A 16,004-nucleotide genomic window follows, 5' to 3' on the forward strand; every position below is an offset into this window, starting at 1 on the left:
TCATCTTTGTGAAAAGCTGAAGAATCACTGAAGTCCTCTATTCGGTAGCAGAAAAATGTCAGATACATCTCACAGTAAATTTAAAATTACACCATCTTGAACTATTGCTACTAGCAGCATAATAATAAGGCAGGTAATAAAAATCAATTAAATTCCAGTGCCTTCTTATTGTCCTAGAAAATTCAAATGTAAAATGAGTTTGAAATACTTGGACTTTTCAATGAAAGAAACAGCGCTTCAGAAATAATTTAAAATCAGAATATGATCATGTCTGATTTTTTTCAAACCAAAAAAACCAGAGGAAACATATGTGTGACGTGCACATGCATATCAGTGTATAGTTAGTACCAACCGCAACCAGATACTTGGAGTCAGTAGAGTGACTGGTTTGAGACTGCTGCTCTGATTTTTATCGGCTGGGAGCTGGGCCTGCTAAGACTCAGTTTGTTAAAATTTGGATGAGGTGTCAATCAGGTGAGTGTCAAATGAAGTATGCCTCTGTTTCCACTGTGTAAGAGAACAGAGAGCAAAGCCTAGTGTGCCCTGCTGTGCAGGACCTTCACGGGGACCATGGAGCCACCAGAAGGAGGGGAACTTTGTGTGTCCTCCTGGGACAGCAGTGACATGCCCAGATGTGACATGCCCAGGGCACCTGTCATCCAGATCACTGGAGAGAGGGGAGAGCCCATGAGCTCCAGCTTGCTGGTGAAATGGATGTAACCCCTAGCACCTTGCCTTGTTTTTGGCACTGGCTGAGCCTTTGAGTCACCTCCAGTAGTAGGATGGGGCGTGGGATGGAGTCACCTGCTGCTGGGACGAGGATGTCCATGGCATGAGCATGGAGCTGTGGGGAGCATCCGTGGCATCTGTGGCCACTGCATGTGTGTGGACACTGACATAGCTGGGAGGTGCAGGAGAAAAATTGTTGTCTAAGCAGGTTTTCTCTGAGAGAAAGGCGCTGAGCTGAGCCCAGGCAGGTTCTGGGTGAGGTTAGCTGGCACTGCTCCCTTAGCTCCAGTGTTGCCAGCGGCATGGACCCTGGTGTGCCAGAAAGATGCATCTGGTATGGCCCCTTTTTAAAAGTCTGGGAGCTGAACACTTCTTCCAGGGAAGAGCCCTACACATGGCTGCCTAGAGAAGCTGGTTTAAAACCATTCTACTTTTTTTGTGAGCTCCTCTCTGCCAGCATCTACCTACAGAGTTAGGATCTTTGGGAAAGGAATCACTTTCCTGGAGCATGCTGCCTTACACAGGTCAGATTTTACTCCTTTTAAACTTTTTCTGAGCTTTGCTGGCTGGACCTGTGGTAAGGAGGGTAGTCTGAGCTTCGTATCCTACCTATAGCTGAAAGGTGCTCAGCAGTAGGATCCCTGTGCTGGGCTGAGATGACCAGGTCGTCCCACCCCACACTGAGCTGCTGTTTGGGAGAAGGGGAGATTTGGGCTGTTTTGTTGGATGACATCTATTTCTGCAGCAACCCCTATTTCCACCTGCTTTCCCATGGGGACTCCAGCTCCCGTCCTGGTGGGATTCGAGAGCACTGTGGTGCCTCTCAGGGGTCACAGGGGTATGTGCCACAGCTGGAGAGACCCAGGGTGTCGTGGCAGAGCATCCCGGAAGCTCTGAGGACGGCCAGTGTGTTCAGAAGGAGCGGTGGGCATTTGGGGGAGGAGGGAGGGAGGTAAGTTGGGAGGGGAGGAAGGAGAAAAGCATGACCCAGAGAGACAGCCAAAGAGCCTCACTCCATCTCTTAGTGCCAGCAGTCCCAAATCCAACTCGCAGCTCCCTCAGGTCCTTCCACACACTGGGTTATGTTTCTCCTGGTCTAACCCTGAAACTCGCCATCTCCCCGGTGCTTCAGCGAGCAGGCTGCACCCCTCGGCTCTTCCCCCGCGCCCGCAGCACCTTGTCTCCTTAACCGTGCCAAGGCGATGGCTGGTTTTATGTCCTCCCCCTTCTGACCTCTCCCCCCACCCAGGACTCAGAGCAGTCCTGTCCCCTCCCGGCTCTTGGAGTGTCATATCCCTATCGGGATGTCCCAGGCACCTCCTCACCACCTTCTCGGCTCTGAAACCTTCTCCATCGTCCAGCCCACGCTCCTACCTGGTGGCATTGCCCCCAGGCTGTGTGACCCCACGCACGTCCCCCGCGCCCCGTCCCCGGCTCGGGGGACGCAGCCCCGTGCCCGTGCGGCTCCGGAGCACCCCAGCCCGGGCCCGCTTCCCTCCCCTCGGCACCAGCCTCCCCGCAGGAAAGTCAAACCTCCCCTCGAGTCGCTCCCGAGATGGGGAGAGCGTCACTGCCTCCTAGCAACCCTCCTAGCAACCGGCTAACATCTGCTCCCGCTGGACCAATCCGGGCGGCGAACATCTGGCCACCCACCTCCGGCTTCTCCTCGGCCAGGAGGTGATGAGCTCCTCAGTGGCTGGAGGGACCCGCCGGAGCTGCAGCCGCCACCACCGCGCGGGCCACGCTGAGGAGTGCCAGGCGGCTTGGGGCGCCCAGGGACCGTGGCCTCGGCACGCCGGGGCGAGCGGAGGAGAGCAGCCGGCTCGCGCTCCCCGGCCGTGGCTCGCTCGGTGAGTGCCTTCGACCGCGCGCGGTGGGGAGCGGCAGCCCGCGGGGTCGTGTCGGCGAGCCGGGGGATGTCCTCGGCGCTGAGCTAGCTTGGGGCTTTGCTCGCGGGACCTCCGTGAGCAGTTGGCAGGCGTTTGCTTGCATGGAGGAAGTTTTTGTCGGCTCTTTGCAAGCCCGCGGCATCCTCTGCGGCTCTGCTGCATCATGAACGAGGGCGAATAGCCGAGGGGAAGGCTTGTAACTCATCCTGTGACGACATGGGCTGTGGACAGGGCTGCCTGCTGCTCTGCCTGGCCGGATCGTGCTCCCGGAAAGGTCACTTTAATCAGAGCCAGCTTTTTTACGGTCAAAGCCAAACTCTGAAAAGTAACCATAGCTACTCCTGCGATGGGTTCCTGCCTGTTAGCTAAGTATCATCCTCCGGGATGAGACAACTGTCTAAATATAGATGCCTTATAGCCGAGAGGCACGCATGCACACACACGCGCTGTCTCCCTTCTCCGCTCTCTTGCAGGATTTAGACCTGGCTTGTTTCATTCATATATGTTACAAGCGTGAGGGTCTGTGCACGCCCCTGTGAAAGTGCAGAGTTTGGGTATGCACGCGTGCATCTGTCGCTGTTTTTTCCCCGGAGTGAGAAGCATTTGTACTACAGCGGGCGAAACGCTCCCCTCGCACCGCCCGCAGCATGCCCGGCGTGAGCTGGATACCGCCGCAGCTATTTGCAGCCTGGAAACCGTAGCGTACAGAAGGCAAACACCGAAACGTGCACGCGGCAGTAATTGTGTTAAACAGAAACGGTGATCGGGCTCCCCCAGACCTGTGTTACTCTGCAGGCTGTGTGGGTGTCTGCGTGTGCATAGCGCAGGAAATTAATGCTGCTGCTCAAAATAATGCTGTGATCCGAATTGTCCCCCTTGAGCTTCCCTCAGAGGCTGACAAGACCTAATGGATTAAAATAGTGTGCAGTTTTAAAAGGTGGTGTTCAGAGAAGTAATCGTGTTTTAGCTCAGGAAACTTCTGGATATTTAGAGGAGCAAGCTGTATTTTTTGCAGCATTTGCTCTGAGGGGATTACAGATCTACTGCTAAGAGACTGACACGATTTTTCTTAATGCTGTATTTTACTTTTCTGATGTTTGAAAGGGAGCCCGGGAAGTAAGGTCGAAGTTAGAGACCTGGATGTGACTTCAGAAGTCTGTTTTTCCCGTTATTAAACTCTGTGGGTCTGCTGCAATAACAGTCTCCTCTCCTGCAGTCTTAACTGCTCGCCGTGCATGTGCTGCTTTCCCACCTGAACCACGTGTGTTTCTCCTTGATCCACCACGGCAGGTAACGCTTCAGCAGTGCTGTGCTGCCAGAAATGCTAGCTGAGCCCGTGCGAGGAGGAAATCTTGCCGGAATTGCTGACGTTATCCCAGAAAGACCCTTTGCAGATTGACTCAACAGCCACAGGTAACTAACACATTTGCAGACGACCGCTGGTTGACTCTCCTCCAGGGTAAGGGCAATTCCTGGGATTAATGCTGAAAGGGGATGAAGCTGGAAATATGATGTTTTTTCCCGTTTCTTTGCTGTATGTGGCCCAAGCTCTAGCCATCCTGTTAGCCAGAAGAATGAAGGCAGTGGGGCTGCAAGGAGTAAGACAGAAATAGTCACTCTGTCGTCGCGCCCTGGGTCTTCATACACTCATGAGAGGTGTTCAGGTGCTGGGGCACACATGTTCCCGGGGATGAGTTGGGGAGGTCTCCAAAGCAATTAGCAAACGGAAGGAAAGGCAGATTGCAAATGCAAAGCCAGCCCATCCAGCACGGCTGGGGCTCCCGATCTTTGCTCAGTGAAGTAAAGGGAGCTTTCCCAGCACGAGCAAGGAACGGGAAGTCTGTCCCTATACGCTGACTGCAATTGATGGCCAGGCGGTGGGAAATCCTGGGGCTGGCGTGTGTTTCCGATCCACATGTTCATCTGCCTGTGGTTTGGTAGTGTTGCATTATCCGGCGGGAATCCCACAGGGGGACCAGCTGCTTCTCCTGCCCCGGGAAGAAGGGAAACTTGGCAGAATAGCGTGTGAAATCAGAGGCAGATTTCAGCCAGGCACTCCTTAATTGCTAGTGCTGCTAAGGTTACAGACCGAGGAATATATCACTGCAGTTTGACAGCAGTCACAAGGACGTTATGATATTTTCTGCCGTGACAAAGTCACGTCTCCGGCTGATAATAAATGCCAATTTCTATGTGCTTAGAAGCCGAAGTTTTTCTATTTGGGCGTGCAAGAGAGGCTCAGAAGCGGCTCCCGTCTCAGCCATCTTTGACTTGCACGCGTGCTGTCATCCTCCCTCGCCCTGCGATAGGAGTCCCTGCAGGGCACAGGCGCGTTTCGCCGAGCGTCCTCCGCGCGCGGTGGAGGGAGGGCGGACTTGCTCCGCCAGCCTCTGTGTTTACCCCCTGCAGACGCCCGCATCAGCGAGCCCGTAGTCCCCGCTCGTGCAAGCCCTCTTGCTGCAGCACGGCGCGGGGACTGGGCAGGCGGGTGCAGTAACTCTCCCACCGTCTCCGTACAAAGCCGGGGGCAGAGCCAGTGGAAAGCCCCAGTGGAAAGCTCTCCGGTGCCCTCCGTGGAAAAGCACAAGCTTTGTTTTTCCCGGGTGGCTCGATCATTTATTAAACCCTGTCTTGCCTCCTGTCTGATCTAACTTGCAGCCCTGTCGACATTGCCCGGCGCTAATTTGCGCCGAGGAGCGTGTCCCGTCGCTGGGGTGACGCTTGGCACACGGGGGCCAGGTGAAGAGAACTTCTTGCAATTAGACCACGAAGTTGCCATGTTATGAATCTATTTCCAAACCAATTTAGATAAGATAACCCCCTGACCAAACATGCCTGATAACTCTGCGGATACCGCCCCATATAATGCTGTTACTGTTACTGGAGAAGTGAATAGGAAGAGGCATGTTTTCCATTTCTGAAGATGCAATTAAAGACCCTGCGAAGCTGCGTTTGAAAGATCCAGGCTTGAGGCAGAGGCACCCGGTCTCTCGCTGACACGTGAGGGATTTATGCTGCAAACTTCCATTAGTGTTAATGGCAGCTGGAGACAGCAGTCTCCGATGTGCCGCGCATTCAGAGCAGGCATGCACAGCCGGGTGTAAACACAGCGCCGGTGCGAGCCACCGCCGGCTGAGCTTTTGCTCCCGAGACCTGGCATGGCTGCTGCAAACTTTACCGAGCCCTGGGTGAATAGCAGGCAACTTTAAGCTGCAGGCTGTCGGTTTGCTGAATGCACTTTGCTGAGGTTTGTCCAGGCTGCAAGGACAAACCTCGGCACTCGGGGTCCCAGAGCTGCACCTGTTAGACCCAGGGGGGAATTTGGCCCTGTGCCTTGAATTGTGGTGTAGCGCTGAAGACATGTAACGTGATTAAGATATATCTGTCTCTTCGCTTGACTGAGGCAGAGGCAGTGACTCATACCACCTTGATGCAACTGTCAAAACACTTGGCTCGCAAGAATAGCCTTCTACACAGAAAGCACTGATTCAATATGTTTATATTTAAACAAAACACCAAGGGTCTGATTCACTGCGGCATTACTACAGCTTTGTATGCATGTAACCTCGTCCAAGCAGCCCTGAGGCAAGCACAGAGCCAGCCAGCTCTGACATGCAAGGTAAGTATTAGAGGAAGGCTTGGCTATCGCTAGCCTCCAGCAGGAAGAAGTGGTCCTCTTCGGCTTTGTAGCAGCAGAGGCTCTGTGACGGGGAGGGGGATGCGGGATGCCGGCATGTGTGGCAGCACCAGTGTTCCCTGCCTGTGTTTTGCCCTTGCCGATGTCCCTGCGCGTGGTGGCACTGCGGGACCGTGCCCCCTCGTGTCTGTTTTCTTTCTGTCTTGGTGCTGAATGGTGGCACCCCCAAGACGTCATCCCCATCAAACGTCGTCGTCGTTTCGGGGGGCAGGACCCTTGCCCGTTAGGAAGAGTGTGCACCAACTCTTTGTTGGCCTGCTCCCCACCACGGGAAGGCAGGCGGTGACCCTCGGTTGCTTCTGCCTTTACGTGACTTTGAAGCAGGGAAAAGGCAAGAAGAGCCATAGACCTCCCACACCCCAAAACAGGCAATGGCCATCCCATTCTGAGCCAGACTTCCTTTCCCACGTCAGTGATCCTTTCTGCAGGCTCACTCCGTGTTTTTTCCCCATTGCCAAACCCCGACCCACCTCATCCCATGGGCTGTTATTCCACCGGCATTGGACAAAGGCAGCCACAGTCTCATTTCTGGGAGATGCAGGTGTCCCCCGGTATTCATTCCCCTTTTCTCACCAGCGCTGGTGTCCAGGACACAGTGCAAGGATGCAGTTCATGAACGCATTCTCCTGCAGCTGCAGAGGGATGTGTGGACATCACCTGCAGCCACAGAAGATGATGATGACCATGATGCTGATGGTGGTGGTGTGGCAGATTCACTGAGCACAAGAGCAAACTTTGAACTACCGTGAAACAGTCCTGCAATAAGACTTGCTTGCTTTAGGTCTGTTTTCTTGTCCTGTACCTCTGGGCATGCAGCCAGCATCCCGTCCCTCCTGGGAGCAAGGCAGTGGAAGTTGATGGGCTGGGAAATGGGTGCCCCCAGCCCTGCAGATTTGGAATTGCTGGAACCTGCAAAGAGCTACTGCAGTGCTGAGCAGCTCGTGGCTGCTTCACTGTTGGTCTTTGCGTGTAGCCTTCCACCTACAAGTGGGAACACATGTACTTTTAAATCAGCCTTACAGTCCAGAGATGCTTTAGGTGTTCAGTTGTAGACTGTTTCCCTTCTTTATTACTAAAGCAAATTACTGTCATTTTAATGCTGGGAGGTTATTTAGGACTTGAAATACAGTGGACCTCTTAGTATCCGAGGGTTATGTCCCAGGCTGGTGGTGTTGTTGCGTGAGAAAGACTGTAGTGTCCCCATAGACTCAGCTGGCAGAGAGCCAGTGCCAGCTGGATGCTAAATGAAGCCACTGGGATGGTCATACATGTCCATCTGCAAAATTCAGTTCTTTCCACCTGCTTCTGCTGGCAAGAAGCAGCCTGCATCCTGTGGCATGTGCTAAAATTCACCCCTCCCTTCCAGGAGCTGGGCGCCAGCTCTCCAGTGGCTGCTTCCCCTGTCTGGAGTCTCTAAAGGCAGCTGCCACCGCTCCTCACCAGTTACACCAGGCCTCAAGACACAGAGAAGCGGAGCTCTCTGGCTCCCCTGGCAGCCAAATCCTTAGGCAGGAGACCCACAGGTTCTTTTCTGCCCTAATGATGCAGGGCAGCACTGCTTGGGGGAGTTTGTGTCCCAAGGAGCTTCATCTGGCCGTCTGCATGTTGGCATTGCCCCTTCAAGCTGTTTGCTGGTATTTCTCCAGCACCTTCATTCTAAGACAAGAAACACATGGAAAATATTGCCCGTGCTCGAGGTGGTGCTGAATGTCCAGCTGTCCCCCTCCGGGTCAGGGAGAGGAACTCCTGCCTCCAGGAGCAGCAAAGGAAAGGTGTGCACAGAGCTGTCTCAGTTGAGCTGATGGACTGAGCTCTCAGTGCTCTGCACGCTGTGGTTTTCTGTCTTGTACTGGAGCTAATTCTCTGCTTGAAATGCACATATACACTGCTGGCTCTGTGCCTCCAGCCTTTCCACTGAAAACTATCAGGGAGAAAGTTTTAGCATTTCGAGGCTTGGTCTGAAGAGGAAGGATGGTCCCAGGGTTGGTTTATCAGCCTGTAGACTTGGTTTGGTTCCCTTCCTGTCACTGACGGCTTGCGTGGCTGCGGGAAAGTCGCCTCATCTTTCTGTATCTCTGCCTTTCTCAGAGCAATCTAAGCAAAATTGTAGCATTTAAATATTGTAGCATTTAAGTATTAGGATAAAATCTGCTTGCGGTGAAGGTTGCTCTGTATGAATTTTAAGCAGTGTTTGCAGCTATTCAACACTGACAGTGCCATGAAGTCCGCAGCCCTGCCGTTTGCACCGAGAGTAGAGGTCAGTGGTGGGAGCCTCTCTGGTGTGTGCAGTGGCCCAGGGTGACAAAAATGTCATGTTGACTCTTTGCAGGAGTGACGGTTCCTCTCTGACCCTCCTGGGTAAATGGTGCTTGTTTTGTATGATCATTGAAGGGCCAGGTCCCAGAGTAGGGCTGTGGGACTTCACTCCAAATGAGTTGTTAATCCATCAGTCAAGGGTTTTCTGGTCAGGCTTGTAACGTCCTTTACGGGAACCTTCCATCCTCACTGACTCAAAATTCAAGGAGGAAACACAAGAAAAAAATCCCTTTTGAAGGTCTGTCATCTTTGACCACTTCTTGTACATTTTTGATTTAGAAGAAGGAAAAGAAAGTACGTTATTCCTTCCTTCCAGTGAAGGAGAGATGCTGCCAGCCCTTGCAATAACAGTGTGAATATCTTTTCACTGCAACCTGCAGCTAAGACTCAAGAACTAAGACTCCCCTAACCCCATGGCGGGATCCTTCCAGTAACATGAAGTTAGTGTTTTACTTATGTAACGCTTTTTGGCTTTGCTATTGTGGTAGAGAACCAGTGAAGAGCCAACTCCTTTGTTTCCTCAGAAGAATCTAAGTTTCAAATGCCCCAATCCAGAGACCTGAGTTTTGGGGAAGAAAATTTATCTCGTAAGACCTGACTTTGAGGTAGTCTAAGAAGTGACTCCAGGCATTTACTTTTGCTGCACTCTAAAAGTCAGTGCAGTATGCTTTAAAAAATAGCACATTTAAAAGCAAACCACATAAAATTCTTATAACAGAGAGGGTTTAGGGGGTGACTGTGCCATGTGCAAAAACACATACCTCCTAGTAATGTCTAATGAATAGTAAAGTGAAAACAGAGTGTGATGCTATTCTGGGTGTCCTAAATTTTTAAAAAATTTTGAACCTCCTACCATAGAAGAGGCCTGTGACCCACCTTTTCTGGGAACCCCTTGCATAAAAGCCATCCTGGAGTATAACTATGACATTCCTGTGTTTATGACGTTGGCCGCCACAGCCACTCCTGGGGTCGAGTTATGACTGTTTCTCATTCTTCTGGCAGGGAGGAGACATGAAGATAACATAAACCCACCTTTTGCCCTTCCTGCTTCTCCTTTACTCTGGGCAAGCATGGGGTAGGGGTAGTCTGGGTCAGTGTGGTTAGTCCATCCAGTTCCCATTGATGCTGACAGCATGACTTCTGCTCCCATGCAGTCAATATTGGATTGGGCCGTGGGCATCACGCAGTGCAGACCAGCTGCTGGGACCCAGCTGGTATGGTTGCCTGCTGTCTTTTGAGTCAGAGCTCAAAGGCACATCTGCACAAGCATCTCAGGGCTCTCACAGGGACCTGGCATTCACGAGACTAAACATTACCAAAGTTATGATCTCATTAAGATGCTGCATTAGCACAGGATCACCTCTCCATAGAGATGAAAGAGCTCAGGGGAGAAAGCCAGTCCTAGCCGGTGATGTGCAGAGAGCCCTGATCCTCTACAGGGCTCCTCTCCAGGTGAGCAAACACCCAAACCAGCTCCGAGATGCTTCATTTCTCCTACTATCTATAATCCCTGCTGAAGTCTTATCACAGGACAAAAGTGAAGTCCTTTCTCTTTTCCAAAAACGGAGCCTCAGTCTTTTGTGCCCTTACTTAAAAGCTGAAGCAACCAGAGACCAAACCAGCTCCCTCACTTCTGACACCTAGCTAGAGTGCTCCTGCTTCTCTGGGCCAACACTACCATCTAGTGAATATACTCTGTACTGGCTTGCAAGTGAAGCCACAGAAGTGTGTGTGTGTGTGTGTGTGTGTGTGTGTGCGTGTGCGTGTGTGTGAGATCTTTTCTGGGGTTGCGGGGGGATGAGGACCGCAGACAGTGAGTGCAGGCTCAGTGCCACAGCAGTAGTCCTGCCCACCATGCTGCAGGCTGGATCCCACGTCTGGATGCTTCCTTCCTTTATGTGCCCAAGACAGGGACATTGCAGTGACATTGGCAGCAAGCATCGAGCATCACCAAGTCTTTTTTTCTTATTGTTTTATGCAGAGCTGATCTGATTGGGGGCCTACTAAATACATTAACGACGTCGAAAGTAGCCTACTTTAAGAGAAAATATGCAGAAGAAGAACATTTACATCAAGATTACCATGAGTATTGTCCAAAAGTGAGTAGGTTTCTTATTCCAAATCCAATCCTCCATTGGTTTTATTCCTCACTACTAAAGACCTATTTGATTGTTCTTTACTCCTTAGCACCTGATACTACCTGAGGACCGGACTTGCATCCTAAAACTTTCTCTCCAGAAACTCAGATTCCTGGAAGACCCTGAAGCCTATCTCCGTAGGTCTGTATTAATTAACAATCTGTTGAGGAAGATTCACCTAGAGACAGAGAGGGAGAGCTATGAATACTTTAAGGAGGCTCCATGTTATAGGACTACTTACTCTGATGCACGAAAACGGCTGAAGTTTATGGTACAAGAATGCTGTTCTCAGTCACTCTATTATGAAGAGCTGCATTCGTATCATATTGTGCCTTATTCTGCAGAGAACGCCATTTATGGAATGGGCTACACAAGCAGCCACTTGGAGCAAAATTCTCAATTGCTTATTTATAAAATGAATTAAAAGTAGCTGTTAGACCCACTGATGTTTGTTTCTGAATGCTTGAACTGCTTATGGAGATGTTAAGATGAGGCACTAATTGCAGATATCCTTGTGATCAAAGCCGGGATGCATACAGAGCTGAGTGGAAGGCACTTTGAATAATGCTCTGCAGTCACCGGTGTTAACCCCTTGGTTATGAAGTGCGTTGCTGTACACACAGAGCTGGTGCAATGCAAAGGTTCTCATATGCAGAGACTGTGTGCAATGTGTTTTGTAGAAATAAAACTGCATTTAAGTTATCTGTGTGTAGATACAGACATTCAAAGCCACTTTGCAGTTAAATTATGCCATCCCTGGTGGAAGGGGAGCCCCAAAGTAGCAGAGCAGTCTAACAATGAGGAGTCAAAAGCACGTTATTTACTGTAAAAGTATAGGTAGAAAGTTTCATTGAAGATGGAGGAGTCAGTGCCAAAGGAAACAGCCTTTTGCTTAGGATTTTCAGAGACTAGCTCTCTTGCTACTTGCAAACACACTCTATTGAGATTTATAGTTTTTTTTTTTTTTTTTTTTAAAGTAATTGCATTCACTTTTTACTTATCTCTTAGCTGGTATCTACTTTGCTATTTCAGAGCAAAACAGAATGACTCACAGGAAAGACTGATTCTGCAACCAGTCACTAGTGTTTCCTTAGCTTCGTTTGATTCTTTCCCTAGTTGTTTCCCTGATACTTTTTGCATGCTAATTTACTGTTTGGCCAGAGGTTCATATTGGTGCTAGGGAATAGACAGTCATTTCTTTTTATGTGGAATAAAAAAGGCGGAAAAACAACAAAAACTCCTATTGCTAGAGAATGAATGTATCTGACAGATGCTAGTAAAACCTCAGAGGTTTTCTCGATGACAATACTCAGCGTTAGTAATAGTGTTTCAGGTTAAGTGAAATGTCTAATTTCAGTCTGGGAATTAACCTTAGATTATGTAAATATATATTTCACAAGTGTGTACTATGACATGAGAGATGTTCAGCAAATTGATGACCAGAACGGGCAAGTTTTATAGCTGCCAAAGCTATGTTACGAAAATACCAAAGAGTAATATAAGGGAAAAGATGATGCTCCAACAATGGGGTCAAAAGCAAAGATTGCACTATAACCTGGGGAAATGTGATTAACGAGCCTATAAACTACCAGCTACCGATACATCTGCTGTTCACTTGAGGGTGACTTGCAACGCAGAACTGCTGAACAAACGCACGAACTGATCCAAAGCCGGCCAAAATCCTGTGGGTCTGTCGGCTTATAGTGAAGGAATTGGCTTTGCATTGCTGGCTATCACCACTGCAACTTTAAAGCGAAGTAAATAACAACGCACTCTCAGCTGGAGGCAGATATGTATCTAAGAACCTAATTTTTATTTTGAAAGGCTTTTCTCATGCCCAAGTGGCTAATGCTATTTCTGAAGCATTATACAGTACGAACAAATACCGCTGCTTGACCTGGATGTGCTTAATCTAGGAATCCTCCCGTAGCCCTGCTTACAATGTCTTAGTCCTGTGTCTTGCACATATAAGCGCAGCTGTCAGGCACATTTCTACGGTACAGGAAAAGAACTAGAAAGGCAAGAGCAGCAAGAGCAGCAAGTGCGAAGTGCAAAGCTAACTGATATATTAATAGTTAGAGGCCAGTATAGGTTTAGGAGGCAGAAGGCAACAGAGTGAAATCCCGTAACATTTTTAATAATAGTAATAATAAAAAAGGCAACAGTCTAGTTCAAAAAAATGGATAACCTGCAAATCTGAGAACATAAACAGCACAGATATTGTGGGAAGGCTGGAAAAACAGGGCAGCACTGTTTGGGAAGTGCTATTAGTCATTGTGGATGCTCAGGCTGCGAGAAGCCGCTTTGGTTTTTATTTTGAGAGAAAGCGTGTTGCTTGTCTCTCAGGCAAGGGGGCCTTTACACCCTCGGGCAGTGCAATTCAGTGCCAGTGTCTGTCTGTGGGTTGAGTCCCACTGTCACTGCAGTTGCCCCAGCCAGAAACTGAGTGGGGGATTAGCTCACCGTGGGTCAGCCGGAGCAGTTCGGAAAGGCAGCAGCTAAAAGTGACCATGCCCATGGCAACGGGGCAGGCTGCGAAAGCAAGGTGAATTTTCAGCCCTAATACAGCAAGTAAAGCTGGCAGCGAAAGACATCTGCTGCACGGGCTGGGGGCTGATTATATGATCGCTATTGTGAGCGGTGCCATTATCCCTAAAAGAGCGCTTTTTACCTCTGACGGCACACTGCGCATCGACTGTGTGCAGAAAGGTTGGGGCAGGGACATTAAAAGACAGCTGGGTGTTAAAGGAAAATGACTTCTGTCTTCTAATTTTTCAAAATATGTAATTTTTTGCTCCAAATTGATCTCATTCATGCACTTTTTTCTTTGTGTCCGTTTTCAGCTGAATTCATAATGATCGGGCAACTACACGAAGTGCTAAAATCCTTTTTTTTTTTTTTTCACTTACTGACCTACTTTATTATGTTCATATGATAACTCTTGCATGAAAAACGAAGCTTTTTACATAAAATTAGTAATGTTATTTCCTCTATTTTGCCAAAACTGGGAATGAAAAAGCCTGGCAGGATTAAAGCCTTTAACCTCTCCTAAAAGCCCCCATTCCTCCTGTTGGAATCACCTTTGAACAATAACTTCTTTGCCTGGTGAAGGAGGCAGATGCTTTCTCACCCATTAAAAGCCTCTCTGATAACGTCTTACGTCTCCGTGCACCTTACTGAACAGAGAAACATCTGGATGAGGCCTCAGGTAACTCAAGTGTTTGAAATTTCCCAAGACAGGAGGTATGAGTACCCTTGGGCTACCTGAGAGAGAGGACAATATTTTACTAATGTTCTTCTTGTGCTTTTTTCTTGAATGAAAAAAAGAATTGTCGGATTATTTTTTTTCTGCTTGCTCTAGGAGCTGTTAAAAATGATTATTTCTTTCTAGAAAATAGATTGTTTTTATGGTTGGCTTTTTAATATGAAATTGAATCAAAGCCCCAGAAGTCCAAGTATCTGAAGTCTGCTCAAGTTTCTTCTGCCTTCTGCTTTGCACAGTGATTTGTGCTGTTGAAAAGTGGGACTGAAACACTCTGCTTTAGTGCTTAAAAACCGTGTTTTGCAGAGTAATATATAACCACAAAGATGCAATAACATTGCAAGTTAGTCCCAAAATATTTAATTTGACACTTTTTATAATTATATACTGATTTTAACATTTAGTTACTGAGTTACCAGATACCAGCATTTTGACACAGCTACATACAGTGATTTTTCTTTTGCAGGTTTGTAGCGACAGTTCAGTTCTTCTAGCTTCTAATGTGTGAACCTATCTGTAGGTGGTCACATTTCAGCGATAAATATATATATATTTATATATATTCTATTATGACTGCAGTAGGCACTCCCACACATGGGCTATGTTTGCACTGGATGTAAAGAAAAGTCCTTGCTTCCCTTCAGAACCAGTTGCCTTGGAGATAGTACGTTCATCAGAGAGAATATAGCCAAGATGTGCGACAAGGACAGACTTGGTAATGATAGCTGATAATTTTGAAAATGCCTGGCATAAGACAATTAATTTTCATCTTGGAACAGCAGCACGCTTGACTGTAATGAGTGCTCCAGCAGTTTAAGATATCTTTGTGCCACTTTTCCTAAGGGGCCGCAAGTGCAGGGCTGCTGCTCCGTGGAGCGGTCACCTTCCGCAGGCGCCCAACTATCGGACAGGCACGGAGACAACCCGTAAGCATCATGCCTCGTTCAGCAGGAAATCATCTTTGCCTATATTACTTGGTGCAGACATTGCAAAAATATTAGGGTCCTGATCCTGTAATCCCTTCAGTTATGCCTAGGTTTATTCCCGCAAACCCTGCAGTCGGAGAGGCTCCTCGTGTGCTCGGTGTTCAGCATGTGCATAGGTATACGCAGGCCTGGGGCTGCTCTGGCCTGCAGAAGTACTCCCAAATTGCCTACTTATCAGTGGAAGTGATTATAGAGCTACTGCTTGAGTTCTTGAATATGTCTATATTGCACTGTCAATGGAACTTCTGTTTTCAATGAATGTGTTGAGTATATATGGACTCTTGTGCCTTAAAGTCCCACCATCATATGAGCCTTTGTATATGTTCTGTAAAAACTGCAAGCCGTATATAGCTGATCCTTCTGTGCACTCGATACAGAGCCAGTTTGATACTCGAGCGGGCCTTGGGAAACGGGATCCTGACCCCAGCGTGCAATGAGCACCGAGGGGGGTTGGCAATTCCCTCTTCTCTTTTTTTCCATTGCTTTCTCTTCGCAGTTTGTGAAAAATCTTTTTTTTCCAGTTCCTGTCATCAGTGGGTGCTGCGTCACCTACAACGTCAGATGCCCCTCACATGAACTCAGTTGGAGAGTTGTAAAAAAAGTTGTCTCTAGCTTTTAAATCCCATCTGTACAGCACTCTCAGCAGGGACTCACAATTGCATATAATAACTGCGGCAGGTGTTGTCAAGTATATCATCATATATTTGACATGATTAACAAAGCAGAAGAGGAACACCTATTTCTGTTGAAATGCATGAGCCTGCATTATGTTAAATACATGGTGATTATACACCACTTAATTGGAATAATGCTTACTGGTTCTATAATAAAAATGGCTTTTTAATGTTAAAAATTACTTGGGACCTGATTAAAGGTTTTTATGAAATTGTTTTCTAAAGTGAATAGTAGAAAAATGTATATGTATTTTAAATATATATATAATGTGCATGTTATTAATAAAGATCTATTTCTATTGAATCAAATGGA

At 48.4% G+C, this 16,004-nt stretch overlaps 1 long non-coding RNA gene across 1 annotated transcript; it reads left to right on the forward strand.

Annotated features, from left to right (window-relative positions):
* The first annotated feature begins 2,398 nt into the window (after positions 1–2,398).
* LOC112991757 (uncharacterized) lies at positions 2,399–11,736 on the forward strand. Its single transcript, XR_003261352.2, has 4 exons — positions 2,399–2,579; positions 3,909–4,031; positions 10,613–10,730; positions 10,819–11,736. It is a non-coding gene; the product is annotated as an uncharacterized LOC112991757 (long non-coding RNA).
* Positions 11,737–16,004: the final 4,268 nt, after the last annotated feature.

Source organism: Dromaius novaehollandiae, chromosome 5 (genome assembly GCF_036370855.1).
Source record: "Dromaius novaehollandiae isolate bDroNov1 chromosome 5, bDroNov1.hap1, whole genome shotgun sequence".
In the NCBI taxonomy this organism is placed as follows: domain Eukaryota; kingdom Metazoa; phylum Chordata; class Aves; order Casuariiformes; family Dromaiidae; genus Dromaius; species Dromaius novaehollandiae.